Source organism: Rhinatrema bivittatum, chromosome 7 (assembly GCF_901001135.1).
Source record: "Rhinatrema bivittatum chromosome 7, aRhiBiv1.1, whole genome shotgun sequence".
Taxonomy (NCBI): domain Eukaryota; kingdom Metazoa; phylum Chordata; class Amphibia; order Gymnophiona; family Rhinatrematidae; genus Rhinatrema; species Rhinatrema bivittatum.
This window is the reverse complement of record NC_042621.1, coordinates 100,368,141-100,388,861: the sequence shown is the minus strand read 5'-3', so window position 1 is coordinate 100,388,861 and position 20,721 is coordinate 100,368,141. Positions and strand designations below refer to the sequence as shown.

General features: G+C 39.8%; 1 protein-coding gene across 1 annotated transcript in view; it reads left to right on the top strand.

Annotated features, from left to right (window-relative positions):
* The window catches only part of CFDP1 (craniofacial development protein 1), a 210,633-nt gene that overhangs the window by 180,134 nt on the left and 9,778 nt on the right, over positions 1-20,721 (top strand). The gene's annotated exons all lie outside the window — the stretch shown is intronic.

Genomic DNA, 20,721 nt, shown 5'->3' with positions numbered 1-20,721 from the left:
GCATGTACATATTTTTATCTGCATGGTTGAGAAATGTTCCTGTAGGTAGGGTTGGGAATTCCATACATACTTTGCATTCTCAAAAGCAGCAGGTGTAAATGTGTGTGGGTAGTTTTGGTGGGATAATTTTTAAAGGAAAAGTAAGCATGTACTTTCCCTTTAAAAACTGGTGTAAAGTCTGCGGGTAAAATGTACCTGCAGACTTTACACCAATGCAGGCAGTTACAAAATAACCCACGAATGACTAAATAATCCTCATCCCACCCTTCTGAAACATAGATGAAGGTACAATAAGCATTAAACATCTATCTATGTGCATCTGTAATGGACAGGACAACCTGTGTGAAAGTGTGACAACTTAATTGGCCATGCATGTAAATAACAAAGTCGCTGTCACATGAGCATCCATTACAAAGCAGCACTTGGACTCATATTTGCATATGCACACACGTACAAGCATGTGGAAGCTCGGACCAGACTATACCTGCCACTCTGCCGTAGGTTACGTGTCAGTCGCCCTTACAGAGGTACCTGCTGAGCCCTCCTCCAGCAACTGAGGCACTCTGCCTTCCAGGCTGAGCTTGAGATCAAATCCAGCGAGCAAAGTGCCCTCCCTGACGGCTCCCTTACCCAGGAACAAAGTGGCTGCCCATCCTTGTTTGAAAAATAAAAACAAGGAAACTCATATCCATCAATCAAATACTAACATCTTAATTATAACCTTTACGCATGCACCATGGAAAACAGGTATAAACAGCACATATTAACCATAGACCTTAAACCTCCCTCCCTCCCCTTTTTTTAACCAATTTTATCAAATTTAACATTTCTTTTCTTGGCCTTTTCACTGAGAAACCTGTATGACGTGCAGCCATTAGTGTCCTGCCACTTGAACTATGCAAGCCTACCTAGCTGTTTAAACCATGAGCAAAGCAGAAGGCTTACATTTGCTGGAAAAAATATATACAGTTGTATGCAAAAGTTTAGGTACCCCTGGTCAAACTGTATGTTTCAATGAATAAGTGAACAGAAACGGACACAACATCTATATCAGTGATTCTCAACCAGTATGTCGTGACTGGCAGGTGTATCACGTGCTACCGGTCTCCCGCTGCTCTTCCCTTCTCTTCCTTCACCAAGCGAGAGGCAGACGATCTTCCACTGCTGACGTTGCCACCCGGGCTTATCAGCATGTTCAAGCCTGGATGGGAACGGCAGCAGTGTTAGTGGAGACTGGCAACTGCGGCTGGGCCTTTTCTTCTTCCCGCACCTGCCCCCATGGCCTGGAACAGGAAGTGATGTGCAGTGGGGTGCGCGGGAAGAAGAAAGAACCATGCTGAATAGAAAATTAGCGGCAAGCAGTGGCATGAGCCCGGAGCAAAATCTGAAGCAGCCGGCAATCGGCAAAGGAGACAGCAGCATTTGCCTCCTGTGGCCAATGGGATTCTTCTTTCTTGGCTTGCGGGGGCTGGAGGAGGAGGCTGTTGCAGCTAACATTTGTGCTCTGGGGGGGGGGGGGCCAGGAAATAGATAGAGAGAGCCAGCCAGCCTGTGTGTAAGTGAGAGCATGCATTTGATTGAGAGCATGTGTGTGATTGAGAGAAACTGGTCAGAGAGGTGATGTGTGTATATGTGAGAGACAATGAAAGTGACTGGTCAGGAAGATGACTGGAGTGTGTGTGAGAGAGTGAGAGATTGGTCAGGGAGGCGACTGGTGTGTGTGTAAGAGAGAGACTGGTCGGGAGATAATTGGTGTGTGAGAGACAGAAACTGATCATGGGGGTGTGACTGGTATGTATGTGTGTGAGAGACAGAGACTTGTCGTGTGCCTCAAGGAAGAGGACCATGAGTATAGAGCTTCAGCCACTACTGCTATTTCTGGTGTCTGCTACTGGCCTGCATGGAAGAGGAGGAGGAGAGCTGCCGGAGGGGGTAAGTAAAGGTGGCTTTTTAAGTTTATTTTTCTTGATTGACTGCCATTTTAATTATTGAATATTATGTGATGTCTGCTATTTTGAAATATGTTATTGGTGTTTGGAGAATTTTTAATAATTTTTATGCGTTTTTAATTGTTGGATGTTATTCTGTTCATAGCTGTTTTTGAAACATTTATTCTGTTTATTAGTATAGTTTTACAATTATTTCTGTGTGGGGATCTATAACTGCTTGGCTAGTTCTGTTTTCCTAATAGGAGGTATATTGGTGTTTAGGGCCTGAATTAATATTTGTAGTGCTGCCTTTTCATAGATAGGGTTGCTCCTGTTTGAGTGCATTCCATAATACAGGTGTAACTGTGTATGGATTAGTTTGTGCATTACTGCAGATCCTGGGAGTATGTTAGGCCGGTTCTGTGTGTTGTGACCAAGGTAAGGTATTTTACTAGCATATAGGCATTTGTTTCAGTCTTATTTGTTGTTTTCTCACCTTGACATGCATTGGTTGTGAACTGCTGTCTTTTCATAAGTAGGGCTATTGAGTCTGGTAGTAGTAGGAGTTTGTGTTGCTGTTATTTAGATGACACCAGAACCAGATTATCTTTTTTGTAGGGTGAGTTGTACAGGGAATGTCGTAATTCTGCTTTACGTCTATTATTGTGGGTCAGGGGGGGTTCCTGTGGATGCAAACTGAACTTTTACATTTAGCCAACAGAAAAAAGGTTGAGAACCACTGCTCTAGATGATTCACTATTAACAAAAAAAGAGTATAAGCCCTTACCCTAGGGAAAACCCAATTACAATAGTGAGGGATCAAAATACACTAATTAATTGTGGTATCAGATCATTAGGCTGCTTAAAAAGAATCTGCTGTCTTTTGCCCACAGTGGGCTGTAGATATAATCATAAACAAGCATAAATATCAAATCATTTGCAATGCTATAGATCAAAATGTCCAAGTTGTATTTTGTATTTTTTCATATGCAACTAAAAATCTTTACTAAATCTTCATTAAATGTGTAGAACAAGTTCACAAAATGCATAAACTTGTATAACCTTAATTAAAAAAAAAAAAGAGCGATACTTATCAGTTCACCATGAAGCTCAGCACAGTGCAGCAAAGGTTAATCTGAAGGGTTATGGACTAGTGATGTGCATTTGTTTTAAATGAGTTAGACAATTTCGTTGAAATTGTCTAGTTTGTTATGGTTCTGGAGCGCTCAAAAACGAAAGGAATTTTTCCGAAATTTCAGAAAAATTAGTATTTCATGTTAGTGCGCACTAACAGGAAATTCGAGAACCATGAAAAAAAATCCTGCACTGCGGAAAAAACGAAATTACCCACGGGAGACCCGAACCGAACCAGAAAATGAAAAAAAAAAAAAAAAAGATACACATCTCTATTATGGACTATTCTAGTTGCTATTCAAAAAAATTATGTGAAAATTTGCCATTCGGCCAAGTCCTACATTTACACAGGTTATGTTCTGTTATTGAGTTTAAATTACGAGTGTCTGAGATGAAGAAAAGGTCTTATGAGAGAGATTTGGTAGTGTTGAAAATCTCTATGGAAATGCAAAATGGTTATTTGCTGTACCTTGTGCGATTCTAGTAAACCAAGGTACAAGCAGCATATGACAACTCTCCTCAGCCCTTCTTCTCTTTTAATGACTCCTTTCTGCAGTTTCTGCTTGCCTTCCCAATTACTCTTCCTACATCCCTTTCTCCTCTCTCCCTCTGTCTCCATTTGAGCCAGAAACTGTAAATTAATCTAGCTGTGATTATAGCTGTTGAGGGAAGAGAGACCCAGTGACCTTTGAATGTAATACATTTCAGCTGGGACCTGTTCACTGGTCACAGTCTTCCAGACACAAATGCTATTTCTCAGCTAATGACAGTGAGCTGGGTGCAGCCGCTCTGAAACCACTGCTTCTGTGAGAATGCTTTGCTTGCAGCATCAGACAGGCTAAAATCCACATAACCCACCAATGTTATGATTTGCAGAAGACTGTCTCCAAACTTGCAGTATGTATCACTGGACTCCCTGGACCTTAAAGCTTCTCCTAAGATTGTAGTTCAAATATCTTTAGTGTTTGAGAGCAAAGCAAAAAAAAGCTACAATAACAAAAATGCAAGCTTAAGTCTGTGAATACCAAAAATCAGCAATGAGGCAGATAGTCATTATTTATTGAAGTATCACAGATAACGGAGTTAAAAATAAAAAAAATTCACAAGGTTGAGAAGAGATCTAACTTTGGTCAATTTGGCTTCTGTAATATGTTTAATAGCTGCAAAAGATTCATAGTTATAAATTAAACATACTGAATTCTACCACCAAGTAACATTTTTCAAAGAAAAGTTTTCCATTTGGATACTATCAACTTGAGAGCAATAGGCAATAAAAAAAAAAAAATCGATCAGTTTCTGTTGAGACGGTGATAAAGAAGCTTCTAATCCCAAAGATTTCAAAATAACAATCCCATAAATTATGATACAGTCAATATGAGCAATTTGCTGAATTCTTTCCTAAACTTTTTTCCAGTGATGGTAACTTTCAAACTGGCACACGGTCGCACATGTGCATGTTCGTCAGCCCGAACCCAGGGACGTGGCTATTTTATAACATATATGCACACGTTATAAAATAACCTGGTCGCGTGCACATGTGTGCTGAATTTTAAGTGGGTGCGCACAAATTCCACTTCTACCATGTAAGTGGGGGAATTTTAAAAGGGAGGTGAACTGACACATTTGTCAGTTTTACCAGTTCATTTCCAGTTCACCCAGTTAACAGGTCCTCCAGCCTCCCCTGGTTTGATAGCCTGTACACCCCCCCGTTATCCCAGACCTTTTAAACCCTCTGAAATGTTTTTTTCCTAGCGTGTAGACAGATGGACTCAGGATCAGTGGGTTTATGCTCCTCTGCCAGCAGATGGAGATGGAGCAAGCTGACGTCACAGTATCTATAACCCTGCAGTGACCCCAGCCTGCCAGTATTCTCCGTCTCCAGCAGATGGTGGACGTGCATCTCCCTATGGGGATTGCTTCAAGCTTTTTGGAAGGAGGAATTTGAAATTCTAAATTCAGGAAAAGAAAGCCCCGCTCTCCTGCAATACCTAATGGTCCATCCCCTGGCTGAGAATTCCTGAGGTGATTCCCGTGGGCCCTCAGATGTGAGCCTTGGTCCGGTAGCCAGTTTCCGGCGTGGACTTAGCTGCTTTGTACAGCTGAAAGGCAGCGGGTGCAGAAGGCCAAGTGCGGTAGTGATGGCAGATTCCCTCTCCCCCCGCAGCTGGAGACCATCTCTGTGCTCAGCTGGTAAGCTCTGAGCTCCGGTAAGTTTAAAAAAAAAAAAAAGAAGAAGAAAAAATACTTTACCTACAGCGACAGGGGGTTTTATGCCTTCCTTCAGTTTCAGTCCTCGGTGTGCCATCCCGATGTCATTCCCACTCCCGTTGGGGTTAAGGGAACTGGGCAGCCTGGTGGGTTGTGTGGCCCAGGAGGGCTAGGCCCCGTTGTAGGCTTTTCTCAGCACATTCCTCTGCTTCCCCCATTTCTGTCTGGTCAGACCCTCAGCCGGTGGCTCCTCCCTCTTCCAGTCCTATGCTTATGCGCTGGGGCTCGTCTCAGCTCCCTGCGGGGATTCCCAACAGGTGTCTGGATGGCACTGATGAGGTTGATCCTGATTCCCTAGAAGATGAGGAAATTCCTCCAGGGCTAGAACTGTATCGAACCACACTGCGGTTCTTTCATAGAGATGACCGGCCAGCCCTGATTTCCCAGACCTTGAATCAGCTGGGTGTTCCTGGTTTTAGATGCTTGGTCAGAGCCGAGGAAGAATCCCATTTTGGTTTCCTTACATAAAGCCTCTTGGTGTTTTCCCTGTGATGGATGCCATTCAGGAATTGATTGATCTGGAATGGGATGCCCCAAAGGTAAATTTTAAAGGGGTCGGACATTGGAAGGCCTGTACCCCTGGATCCAGCTGTGAAGAGAGCATTTGCATTCGCAAGTGAATACTCTGGTATGTTCCGTTTCTAAGCAGACTATCTCCATAGAGGGCTAAGGAGACATTAAATCATTCTGGAACGCCACCCAGTATTCACTTATGGTGTCATCCAAGATGTCCCTTGCTGCAAGATAAGTAATTGGTGATGCAAGTGAAAATCTGGGAAGTTTTCCTTAAATGCTGTATGCTTAGGCAGGGCCATTCTAGAACCTTTCCAAAATAATTTAGACAATCTATGAACAGTTTTATAAAAGTCAGTGGGATAAAAAAGAAAAGGTACTGTGTTCAGAATAAAATTAATTTGTGGGGTGATTACCATTGTAATAGAATCTAACTTCCCCCACCATAAAGGGGATCATCTAATGAATCAATGGTATAAGAAATGAAGGATCTGTTCTGAGCTTTTAGAGAAAGTAAATTCCTAATCATTATGCAAATAAATACCCCAAAATTTCAGTCCATCCTATATAAGAATATCTGGTATGGATAACCTTACAGTAGATTATCAGATTTAACCAATAACCTTATGATACAAATTCATTAGCATTAGGGAGCAGATACAGGCACTTCTATGAGATAGTCAATCTGCTTATTAGCATAAGAAACAAGGTTTAAAATAGTACCATTATTTATTTTCTTTGGCATTGGGTTAATTTGTTATAGTTTCAACTTCACAGCACAAGGCAGTGTAGTAAAAGATAATCAGAATTTATAAGCATTATCTCTAAGTCCAACTTTGAACTTAGGAATTTACACAATGCCAATCTAAATAGCCCAGCTGAAAGGTAATTAAGCCAATGTTCTCACCTTTATTCGGTCCAGGTTACAGTTCTGCTGAAGTCAGGAAACTGTCTTGATACCATGCCACAGGGATAAATCCAGCAAAGCTCCTGAAGGTGGATGATAGTTAGAACCCAAAAAGTCTCACTGATGTCTCCATGAGATATATGAAGGAAAAATATGGTAAGATTTACTAGCTTGCCAAAGTCTTTCAAGGAAAAAATTGGCAAAACAGTTAGTTCCACATTAAGGAGCAAATTGTACTGACTATGAATCTCAGTTTCAACTTACAAGTCATAGTTGTAGTTACCAGCACAGTCAGTTCTGTCAGCAAAGCTCTCAAAGCCAAGCTTTTGGGTAATCCATGAGGAAAGCCCTTAGCAAAGGCTGTTTTAGATAATGTCCATTATTCATGTGGGTAACTCTGAAGTCCCTTTTTCTCCAAATCAAATCTCATTGAATATTCAGTTCTGTAGGCTCCAGTGTTGATCTGGATTGGATATTGTTACCTCCTATAGACACAGGATTGGTGGAATGCAAATAATGTCTGAATCCCAATGCATAGAAATTTTTACTGGCGGTTAATGAAGTTCAGAGAGTTTGTTAGCAAAACAGGTGCTAGAATACCCATTTCATCGCTGGATACAAAGTATTTCCCAAGGACATGTTTTGCAGTTCTGCTGTCCAAAGTTCTCTCATTTTGGAGGTGAGTACAAGACAGTTTTTTCTGGGTGAAATTTCACTCATATAAAGTTCCAAAATTATCACATGACTGCAAACTCCATGTTTGTGTTACTTAGGTCTGCCCTTTTTACTCAGCCTGTGTGCATAGCAACAGGCTTTGAAGTTCATGATGCACATCCTTTTTAGGGTCACTACAGTCTGAAACCTTAAAGAGTCCCAGATCTTCTACTGAAATATAGTGCCCCAAAGCATTCAATGGCATTAATTCAGACTTCTCCCAATTGACTTTATAACTGAAAAAGAGTGAATTTTTTTCAATTACTATAAGCAAAGAAGGAACTAAAATATCTATATCTGAAATATAAAGGATATCATCTGCATATGCAAATAATTTAAACATTTTATCAAGAAAATCTATACCCAAAATGTTTGTTGTGAAATAGTTAACTATGACTCCAGTTCTAAATTAAAAAGGAAGGGAGACAAAGGGGCATCCTTGGCTGGTAGCAGGATTTGGATCATATAGCTCAGAGATAATACTGTTCACCAAAATATAAGTCTGATGATTACTGTAAAGGGATTGGATACTTTAACAAAATTGGAACCAAACCATTGTAATACTGTAAATAAGTAATTCTATTCAACCCAGTCAAAATCTTTTTCTGCATACAGAGAAAGCATGATAATTGGGTGGTGCTATATTTTTAGCATAATGAATTATAAAAAGTCCTAGCATTGTTAGCAATGAGTATTCCCTTGTTAAAATTGGATTGGTTTGGATGGATTAAATTCCTTTCTGTAACTTCTAATCTGTGAGCTAAGATTTTAGCCAATATTTTACAGTCTTAATCAATAAATTAGTCTATAAGGTGCCACCTGCCTCTTGTTATTTTTGCTACATTAATTACATATTTTGGTCTATAATTCAAAAGGATCTCTTCAGGTTTCAGAAGGACAGCAAACTGAGCCTCAATACAGCTAGGATCTGTACAGCCACTCATTATCTGATAGAAAAGATTCAAATGTTTAGGGTTAAGGAGATCCTGAAAAGCTCTATAAAACTCAATTGAAAGACCATCTGGGCCAGGTGCATTCCCAGGTTGTAAAGCACAAATTGTTTTGTTAATTTCCCTGGCCAACAGTGCCAATTCCAGAAACTCAGCATAAAGCATAAACATTGGCAAGTTAAATGGAAGATATTGATAGGCTAAGAGAGAATTTTAAAATAAGTTGGCCATAAAGGCAAAAACTCACAATAAACACTTTATAAAATATATCCGAAGCAGAATGCCTGCGAGGGAATCGGTTGGACCGTTGGATGATCAAGGGGTTAAAGGGATACTTAGAGAAGATAAGGCCATTGCGGAAAGATTAAACTATTTCTTTGCTTCAGTGTTTACTGAATAGGATTTTGGAGAGATACCCGTTCTGGAGAAGGTTTCATGGGTGATGGTTCAGATCAACTGAACCAAATCATAGTGAGCCTGTAAGATGTGGTAGGCCTGATTGACAAACTGAAGAGTAGTAACTCACCTGGACTAGATGGTATACACCTCAGGGTTCTGAAAGAACTAAAAAAAATGAAATTTCAGACCTATTTCAATTAATTTGTAACCTACCATTGAAATCATCCGATGTACCTGAAGATTGGAAGATGGCCAGTGTAACCCTTATATTTAAAAAGGGATCCAGGGGTGATCCAGGAAACTATAGACCAGTGAGCCTGACTTCAGTGCCGAGAAAAATTGTGGAAACTGTTATAAAGAATAAAATCATAAAACATTTAGATAAACATGGTTTGAAGGCACACAGCCAACATGGATTTATCCAAGGGATGTCTTGCCTCAGAAATCTCCTACATTTTTTTTGAAGAGGTGAATAAACTTGTGGACAAAGGTGAACCAGTAGATGTGGTATATTTGGATTTTCAGAAGGCGTTCGACAAAGTCCCGCATGAGAGGCTTTTAAGAAAACTAAAAAGTCGTGGGATAGGCAGCGATGTCCTTTTGTGGATATCAGGCTGGTTAAAAGACAGGAAACAGAGAGTAGGATTAAATTTCATAGTGGGAAAAAAGTAAACAGTGGAGTGCCTCAGGGCTGTACTTGGACCAGTACTTTTTAATATATTTATAAATGATCTGGAAAGGGGTACAGCGAATGAGGGAACAAATTTGCGGATGACACAAAATTATGCAGAGTAAAATCTCAAACGGATTATGATTAATTGCAGGAGGACCTTGTGAGACTGGAAGATTGGGCTTCTAAATGACAAATGAAATTTAACGTGGACAAGTGCAAAGTGATGCATATAGGGAAAAATAACCCGTGCTGTAGTTACACAAGGTTAGGTTCTATCTTAGGAGTTACCACCCAGGATAAATCATTGAAATTGTCCGTTCGGTGTGCTGCGACGATAGAAAAAGCAAATGGAATCTTAGGAATTATTAGAAAGGGAATTGCAAATAAAATGGAGAATGTCATAATGCCTGTGTATCGCTCCATGTTGAGACTGCACCTTGAATACTTTATGCAGTTCTGGTCACTGCATCTCAAAAAGGATATAACTGCACTGGAGAAAGTGCAGAGAAGGGCAACCAAAATAAGAGGCATGGAATGGCTACCCTATGAGGAAAGGCTAAAGAAGTTAGGGCTGTTCAGTTTGGAGAAGAGATGACTGAAGGGGAGATATGATAAAGTATACAAAATCATGAAAGGATTTGAACAAGTTAATGTAAATTGGTTATTTACTCTCTCAGGGAATAAAAGAACCAGGGGGCATTCCATGAAGTAAGCAAGTAGCTCATTTAAAACAAATCAAAGAAAATTCTTTTTCACTCAGCGCATAGTTAAGTTCTGGAATTCATTGCCAGAGGATGTGGTTATAGCAGTTAGTGTAACTGGGTTTAAAAAAAGGTTTGGATAAGTTCCTAGAGGAAAAATCCATAAACTGCTATTACAGTAATTAATAAGCAATAGTAGCTTGTGATTTATCTGTTTAGGTACTTGCCAGGTTCTTGTGACTTGGATTGGCCACTGTTGGAACAGGATACTGGACTTGATGGACCTTTGAACTGACCCAGTATGGCATATCTTATCTTCTTATTCATAGACATCTAAGGACGATCTAAAGTTGATATCCTTTAAACCTTGGGAATTATCTGAACATTGAGAAAAATATAAATCAGTATACTGCTTCCTAAATTGTGTTAAAATGTCTTATCAGTAATTGCATATTTAGACTCAGCAATAGTTATAGATTTGATCTCTTTTGTATCAGATCACTTTTGAAGGGAAAGCTTTGTAGGATGGAAAATATGGCACGTGTCTGATAGACTACAATCCAATACTAATGGATTGAATCACCTCTTGAGATTCAGATTCCTTCCTACAACACAGGATTATTTATTCAATGGATATCCAAAGGCTGGTTAGTTTCCTCCCATAACTATGCATGCAGTTGAGGCAGTGCATGCAGATCTTTCTTATCATATTCATTGTGGATATCCTGAAACCAGGCCTGCCTATGATACATTGCTTCTCATTTCTGTCCCAAATATGACTGCACATTCATTGTTGATGGAACATTAGCAGCTTTTCGGTATTCCCATCAGCAGTGCCATACTCTACCACATTTGATTACCATTTTATGAGAGGTAATGTTTATTTACCCCTCCTGTCTCTCACAGAATGTGAGACACATGGTAAAAGCCAGTCACATTCATAAAAATGTGTTTGAAATGTGTCAAAACATATCACCCCCACTAGTGACCTAATGAGTTACCTTTCCCCTGATTTTCCTACCCAAAGTCCCGTCAAAGACTCAGTCTTAATTGTACTTTACAGTAATTTAAGGATAACCACTCCCACCCACCCACACACACATTAGCTCTGGTAATTGGAGAGTACATGGCTACTGCATGCAAAACCAATGAGTCAAAACTGTGGAGCACAGAGAGCTGCTTGTGCCTGAATTCAGCTGGAGCTGCCAGGATACAGATTGCTAAGGAAGCACTGCCAGATGGCTTAGATTATGAAGACTGACTTTGGGTCAACCCTGGCTTTAACTCACCCTCCTCATGTATTCTGTTACCAATTAATAAGATGATTTCAAATGGAAGATACAGAACTATAAATAGCACAGTGCACTGGGATTGAAGTTCAAACCCAGGAATGACCAAAGGTCTTCTTGCATAAATTGGGTCACTCTATTACTGAATCTCTTTCCTTTCTGCCAGTCCTCATGTACTGTGTAGACATCTCCCATGTTCCCTGGAAACCACACTAAGCCATAAATATACTACAGTGACAGAGTTCCTCTTCTCACAAAATTGTTTTAAGATTGGTCTCCTGGTTTACGACAGCTCTATAAACAGTGCTTTAATAGAGAGTGGAGGAGTAGTCTAATAGAATAGTGGTCTACGAATCAGGAAAACTAGAGTTCAAATCTCAGTACCGCTTTTTGTGACCTTGGGCAAGTCACTTTACCCTCTGTTACCTCAGGTACAAACTTACTGCCTTGATTCACGAAGGCTTTTCTCCCATTCTGCGTCTATGAGAAAATACCTTGCTGAATCAGTCCCTTAGTTTGTAAGCCCTCTGGGGACAGGGAAATACCTAGAGTACCTGAATGTAATCTGCTTTGACGTGCCAGAAAACAGAATAATTAAATAAATAGGTGAGTCTACTATCTCGGCCTGTATAGTAATGCTCACAGGCCCTTCGTTCCACTGTGCACGCTGCACTGTCTCTGGAGATAATGTCAGTAAAAGTCTCTTACTTCTTTCAGCCGTATGATTCACTAGAACTGCTTACAGCTGGGTACTTCCAGGTATGCAGGACAGCTGAGAACTCCGCTGGAATCAAGCCATATCTGCTACTTTTAGCCTCTGGATTCGGACTTTTTGAGTTTAAAATTTATTGTAGTGATGGCCAAAACATTTAAAGCTTTTGGATGCGATATGTCGGTGAAATCCCTAAGATCTGCCAAAGATAAGTTGAGGCTTGTAAACCATAAAATGGCAGCTGAAACAGAAGGTGTTTTGCAAAATTGGAAGGATGACTTGGTGAAGGAAATATCTAAAAATGTAATAACGGGGATAGCAGATAGCTTAAACTGTAGTCATTGGTAGATGAGCTGTGAGAAAGCTTAGATAAACATACTTTAAAATTGGATGAACTGGAGCACTGAGTACTCGACCAAGAAATGGCCGTTGATAATTTCACCGAGCAAATTACAGCTCTTCACAAAGTAAATCTAGAGTTGATTAACAGACTTGATGATTCAGAAGAACAGAGGCAAGTGCAACAACCTCCACATTATTGGTGTGCTAGAGTCAGTAAAAGATATTAACCTAATGCAACTGGTACAGGTGTAGCTCTTGGAAACCCTAGACCTGTCATTGGAGACCAAGCCTGTGTCAGTTAAGAGAGTGCACCGGGTGGGTTTGGCATGAGAAGGCATGTCTAGACCAAGGCCTGTAATTGCTCACACATTGAATTATGCTGTTAAATTCAAAATTATGATGGTATATAAGAAAAGTGGAAAACAAGATGATCAAGGTACTGCATTACTTCTCTTTAATGATAACTCAGCAAAAGTGTCTGTGGGCCTTAAAGTTCTGGCACCAGTTTGCCCAGAATTACACTGCAAAGGGTTACATTTTCACAGCTTTTTCTGGTCCGACTGTATTTTTCAAGATGGAATGGTGGCTGTTCTCCAAGCCAAGGAACAGATTGAGAAGTATATGGTGCAAAGCGATCAGCCTTGATTCTTTTAATTGTGCCTCAAAAAAAAAAATGACACAGCCATACAGTTATAATATATAATGCTGATGATGGACCTTGTGCTAGAAGACCAAATGTTATTTTGATTTTACAAAATGTAACTTGTGGCTCAGTATTTTGACGATTGGCAGATTCTTCTTGTCTTTCTTTGTGCCATTTGACAACGGATGCCTTTTTGTTTCATACTGGGCTTGCATTCTTTTATATCTTTCTCGAACATGACACTTTATTTTATAACCACCTGCCATTGCCTGCTTTATAGGAGAAGCCGGATGTTGTTTACGGTTGTGTAAGAGATTTGGAAGGATGGTGCTCGCCATTATGAAGAGATAGGGAAAGACATTTATTGCTATGCTAAGTATTATGAGATGTTGTGTACTTTTCAATTTTAATTTTGGATTTCTTTTGTTACCATTATTCAGTAATTAATCTGCAGTATTATTAGAAGTCCTATTATGATTCAAGATGGATATCTGTTTGGCTGACTTTACGTATTTGTGCTTGCTACATTGCTTTGCTGTTTAAGTTCCTATACTCTTATGCTCTTTTTGACTTTGATGTTTTACTTCTTTGGAGTCCAGACCAGGAATAATGCTATAATTCAGATTCTATAGGGTGCAGCAGAAGACAAAAGAGAGGGCTTGGTTGTTAACAGTCCCTTGGAGCATTTTATTTTCTCTGTATTGTTATGTATAGATTTGTGGAGAGATTTTGTGTGTATGGTATGAAAGGATGTGTGACTTCACTGGAGCATATATTCTCCTTAAGCCTGTGTGTGATTTTCTGGAGCAAGAATGTCTAAACTGGAGTACATCTGAGCTCTCATGGCTTTATAATCATTGGTATTCTTTCTATATATAGTGTGATTATAGCTGATTTGAAGATAATCTTGCTGAATGTATTGGAGATTTCCTGTAGAAGGCAATTAGGCATTGATAACTGTTTTTTCGAAGAAAGGAAAAATTTTGGCTTATCCTGACTCTTTTAGGCCCATTTCATTACTTAATGTTGACTTCAAAATTCTTGCTGTGTTAGTAGCGGATTTGAATGAGTCTAGTCCTGCCTGATTTAGTAGCAGCTGATCAAGCAGGTTTTGTGCAAGGCTGACATGTGGTCGTTAATGTTCACAAATTGATTGCGGCATTGTAGTCGAATGAGCCTATTAATTCCCAAGGTTTGATCGTTAGCCTCGATGCTGAAAAAGTATTGGGTCCGGTCTAGTAGAATTATATGTTTTGGGTCTTGCAGAAATTCGGTTTTCAATATTGTCTTATCAATTGGATACAATTATTATAAGGGACATCCCATGTCAAGTGGAACAATTTAGAAAATCATCCATGCTCAACTTCCTTCAAATTGAATAAAATTTTGTGTGAATGTTCGCTAGGGCCTCAAACCAAACTGTGCAAAATATTTTGGCTGTATCTCTATTGGTTCAAGAGCTAGAGGCAACTGAATGAAGGTCACTCAGAGAATTGTGCTCCACGCAACATAAAATGTCCACTTTGTCTGGCCACTGCAGCCAAACAACTCCTGTTAAGGGGCCTGAAATTTTGTGGATTATTACAATCTCTGATGCTAAGTTCCTATGCAAAGTTTGGAACCTAACATGAACTTGCGACATTTTTATGGACCAGCAAAGCATGTGAAAAATTTTACAAAAGAAATTTAAGGCCTAATTTGACTCCTCATTGCTCCTGATGTATACTTCGATTCAGATCATAACTGGATCAGTAGTCATTGCCCATGACATACATCTAGTATTTGCACCAGGAGGCTTTGCAGCCAACTGGAAGCAAATATATAGTTACATAAAGACATAATGTCACCTTTTTAATCAAATCTGCCATTTTTTGGGTGCAAATATCTCTACTGTGTAGCTTTTAATTTTTTTGTTTCTAGTGTCATTTGAAAGAGCACCTTTTTTGCTACAAAAGTCACTCTATTTCGTCTTGGACCCGGCCTTACTTTGGTAAGAATTACAGTGCCAAAGACAAGCATCACTTGCATGAGTGAGTCCACTATGTTAATAAGAGCCAGCTTTGGCACCCAACCGTGAAACACGCAAATGAGCTAGAAATGTGAAATTTTACAATGCAGCTCAGTTTACTGTGCTTATTACCACACTTTTAGCTTTTGACACATATTTGTTTAGACACATTTTCATAAATTAGTCATCAAAATCAGTGCAAAACTTTATATGCTGATTAGTTACCTTGCATTGGTCAATGATGGCTGAGCCACTGCCAGTTCAGCAAAATTGACAACCCCATTGCCTCGGGGCCACTCCAGACAGCCAGACACAGTACCAGCCACAGGTTTTCAAGCTTTTATTTAAGCACAAAACAAGAAAAGGCAAGACACTGCATATGAGAAATGCTTAAACTGAGATTTCAGAAAAATTCACTTAGGGACAGATTTTAAAAACCCTATGCGCACCGAGCCTATTTTGCATAGGCCCAGCGATGCGCGCATATGTCCTGGGGCTTGAAAAAAGGGCAGGGCGAGGCAGGGGCGGGAGCGGGGCGAGGCAGAGGTGGAACCGTGACCTCCGGTACAGCAGCTGTGCCGGGGGATCACGCACCAGCCGGCGCGCGCATGTTATAAAATCTGGTGTACATTTGTGCGCGCCGGGTAGCGTGCACAAATGTAGGCCAAGCGCGTAGGTTTAAAAATCTGGCCCTTAGTGATTTTTCCTGCCTTGCACATGCTTTTGAATTTTTCATCAATGCATGACAAAGTGGCTTGTGAATAAATGTACTGCCTGCCTGATGACGTTCTGGTTGCATCAAGGGTAGCAATAATATGCTTTTTGGGAACCTAATAGGTGTCTCTACGGGGCAGTCAATAAAATGACCTGGCAGGACCTTGGAGGTGCAAGAAATTGACCAAGACATCATGTTCCTCAGTGGAGACTTCTCATATATGGTCAATCCACCAAGATTTATCATAGATGCAAACTAAATACTGACTAGGGTGAAAGCTGGATACTTGAAGGGCATGAAAATGTTCGTTCATGTTGTAGAACACTTGCAATGAATGAGGTGATGTCATTTGAAATTTTGCTAATGCAAATTTGTTGCATTAGTGGGCTTGAGTTAAGGATTTTCCCTTGTGCCAGCAACTGTATGACCTTTGCTAAATCTCTCATCCTGATTGCTTCAATGTCCTCTTTTGGCACAAAGAAAAATTTGATACCAGGGACACAAAGAACACAATGGTGTCACAGGCCAGGGCAAACTCCCAAAATCTCTGTCACAACACACTGCTAACATGACATTACCATAGTTCTTTGTGAAGGTGACACTTTTGCATGTTCAGGCTTGCATATAGTAAATAACACAGCACAATAAAATGACCATTTTGAAGGGTCATTTATAAAGTATGTTGAAGCAAGATGTGCCATAAGCACAAACAGCTTTGCCGAAATGTAGAATTTCACAACTCTAGCTCATTTGTGTGTTGCATAGCAGGGCGCTAAAGATGCCTCTTTTTAACATAGCACTCCCATGCATGCAAATGATGCATATCGTTGGGGCCTTAAAGAAATTCTGATCAAAGCAAGATTGGGTCCAAAATGAAACAGGGCAACTTTTGTAGGAAATAAGATGCTCTTTCAAATGGCATAAAAAAGAAAAGATTTAAAAACTACACAGAGAAATTTGCACCTAAAAATTTGAATAAAAAATGACATTGTGTCTTTATGTAATTATATCTTTGCTTCCAGTTGCCTATAAAGCCTCTTAGTGCAAATCTTATACGTATATGCCATGGGCCATGATTACTGGTCCAGTCAGAGCCTGAAATAAAGTATAGGTCAGGAGCAATGATCTAAGTAGGCCTTATATTTCTTTTGTAACATTTTCTATATAATTTGCTGGCCCATAGAAAGGGAAGCAAGCTTATGTTATGTTCCAAATTTTGCACTGGGACTTACTACCAGGGGTTGTACTAATTAACAAACTTTCAGGCCCCTGAGAGGTGTTGGGCTGCAGCACCTGGACAAAATGACCATTTTAGGTTGTGCTGAGCATGGTACTCATTCAACTTGCCTCTAGCTTGATAGACCCTTGGTTTGACCCTTTGATGGACCCTTGGTCTGACCCAGTATGGCATGTTCTTATGTTCTTAACCAATTGAGCTCTAGGTGAAAAATATAGTACGGTTTTATTTGAGACCCTAGAGAACATCCATGCAAAATTTTGTTTGATTTGGAAGAGGTTGAGATTGAACCCCTAAGAACATAAGAAATTGCCATGCTGGGTCAGACCAAGGGTCCATCAAGCCCAGCATCCTGTTTCCAACAGAGGCCAAACCAGGCCACAAGAACCTAGCAATTATCCAAATACTAAGAAGATCCCATGCTACTGATGAAATTAATAGCAATGGGTATTCCCTAAGTAAACTTGATTAATAGCCGTTAATGCACTTCTTCTCCAAGAACTTATCCAAACCTTTTTTGAACCCAGCTATACAAACTGCACTAACCACATCGTCTGGCAAGAAATTCCAGAGCTTTATTGTGCGTTGAGTGAAAAAGAATTTTCTCTGATTAGTCTTAAATGTGCTACTTGCTAACTTCATGGAATGCCCCCTAGTCCTTCTATTATTCGAAAGTGTAAATAACCGAGTCACATCTACTTGTTCAAGACCTCTCATGATCTTAAGGATCTCTGTCATATCCCCCCTCAGCCGTCTCTTCTCCAAGCTAAACAGCCCTAACCTTTTCAGCCTTTCCTCATAGGGGAGCTGTTCCATCCCCTTTATCATTTTGGTTGCCCTTCTCTGTATTTTCTCCATCGCAGCTATATCTTTTTTGAGATGTGGTGACCAGAATTGTACACAGTATTCAAGGTGCGGTCTCTCCATGGAGCAATATAGAGGCATTATGATATTTTCTGTTTTATTAACCATTCCCTTCCTAATAATTCCTAACATTCTGTTTGCTTTTTTGACTGCTGCAGCACACTGAGCCGACAATTTTAAAGTATTATCCACTATGATGCCTAGATCTTTTTCCTGGGTGGTAGCTCCTAATATAGAACCTAACATCGTGTAACATCAGCAAGGGTTATTTTTTCCTATATGCAACAACTTGCACTTGTCCACATTAAATTTCATCTGCCATTTGGATGCCCAATCTTCCAGTCTTGCAAGGTCTTCCTGAAATGTATCACAGTCTGCTTGTGATTTAACTACTCTGAATAATTTTGTATCATCCGCAAATTTGATAACCTCACTCATCGTATTCCTTTCCTGATCATTTATATATATATTGAAAAGCACTGGTCGAAATACAGATCCCTGAGGCACTCCACTGTTTACCCTTTTCCACTGAGAAAATTGACCATTTAATCCTACTCTCTGTTTCCTGTCTTTTATCCAGTTTGTAATCCACGAAAGGACATCGCCTCTATCCCATGACCTTTTAGTTTTCGTAGAAGCCTCTCATGAGGGACTTTGTCAAACACTTTCTGAAAATCCAAATACACTATATCTACTGGTTCACCTTTATCCACATGTTTATTAACCCCTTCAAAAAAATGAAGCAGATTTGTTAGGCAAGACTTCCCTTGGGTAAATCCGTGTTGACTGTGTTCCATTAAATCATGTCTTTCTATATGCTCTACGATTTTGATCTTGAGAATAGTTTCCACTATTTTTCCCGGCACTGAAGTTAGGCTCACTGGTCTATAGTTACCCAGATCGCCCCTGGAACCCTTGGTCCACTTGATAGGGAATGACCTATATACAAATCCTCAGGAAAGAATGATCATTAATGGGCAGGTGTGTAATCCCTTTGATTTACAAGATGGAACCCAACAAGGGTGCCAACTTTCTCCTTTGTTATATATTTTAACTATAGAACCTTTAGTTCTTAAGATTAAAATGACAGCAGATATTCAAGATGTTACCATTGGAAGAGCCATTTATAAAATCTGTTTGCTGATGGTATATTGATTTTTACATAAAATCCCGTTACCACCTTACCAAAAATGTTGGAATTGTTTGCAGACTTTGAAGCTTTTGCAGGTCTTAAAATTAATCTTGACATATCTGAACCCATCCCCTTATCTTTGACTACAAACCTTAAGTGGGCTGCCTTTATTTGAGGAGCTAAACTACAACATGTAAGTTTTTCTGGCTGAATTCAATTGTTGAGACCTTACTTTGAAGGGGGATAATTTTTATTAATAACTTCTTGTTCTTTTAATTTTTGAAAAAGAGATTGTTTGCATTGCTTTTTTTTTTTTTTGTTTCTTAGGCATTTTTTCTACTTAGTTTTAGAAAGGAAGAGTAGAAGGAAGGAGCACCCTCCCCACCCACCCACTCCTACCTTCACGTCTAACTTTATATTTATAGACTAACCCACTGGTTAAGGGGTATATACATTGGTTGGCAGAGTATCACAAGGAAGTAATTTAGATACATTTAATTACTGAGAATCAAGTAAAGTTTCAGGAGGAGATTAATTAGAATACCATAGTAGATATTTCAGGTCATTAATTTTCAGGATAAGAGAAAAATAATGTTTGGTACCAGAAAAAAGAGTGAAAGCAAGTGAAATTATAGCTCATTCTATGTTTTCTGCAAATAGAACAAATTAAGTACATTTCTTGTGAGCTGATTGGTAGCATCATATTAGATCTTGGGGGAGCACTGAGAGGAGAGGATCACTTTGGTGGCTGAAGAAAATCATTAAATTCCACTTTGGGACATTTTAGAACTTAAAAAGTTTTGAGGAGAAGTAAACTTATTGGGGCATATTCTTTAGTGTGTTTGTGTGTCTGTATTAAGTAGCTAGTCAGAAGGAAAACAGAAGCCAGGAATTTGGGTGTTTTAATTTCCCTCCCTCTACCCGCTCCTAGCTCATCCTTTGATTTATAGGTAAGAGATACTTTCACATAAATTAAAAAAGAAAAAATCAGCCTTTTAACTTAAACACAGGATTGCCCCAGGCCTTATCAAGAGTTTAATCATCCCCTTGTAGGTCACTACCAGATAAATAGTGAATGCAGTAATAAATTTAAAGGACTGAAATTGTTCGCACCCCTACTTCCATAGCAACCTAAACTTAAGATGAAGGCAGCAGTCCAGCAGCAAGAGGGGGGCCTTCCAGTCTTTTGCATCGTGTCACATGTATGATTTTTTACCCGCCAATGAGAGGTTGTATGTTCAAAGAGCTTCTATCTCTCAGAGAATGAGTTCTGTCTTTCAGAGAGCGAGACCTGGAGGAGTTGAGGCAGGCAAGAGAGGTATTTATTTATTTATCGAGTTTTATATACCGTCGTTCGGATTTGCCAGGTATATAGATGAGACCTTCAGGGACATAATAACCAAGGCCCAACTCCAGTCTGGTAGCTCTGGTGCTGCCTTGGAGAAGGAAGGTCTCCTGGTCAGAGAGCATCAACCTGGTGCAGTAGGAAAGGATCCTGTAGCAAGGATCTGCTCTTCAGGTGATGCATTATCCTCTTGCACCAAGGAAGTGCTTCCCAGAGCTATTACCCAGGATGAAAGGGTTAGGTCAGC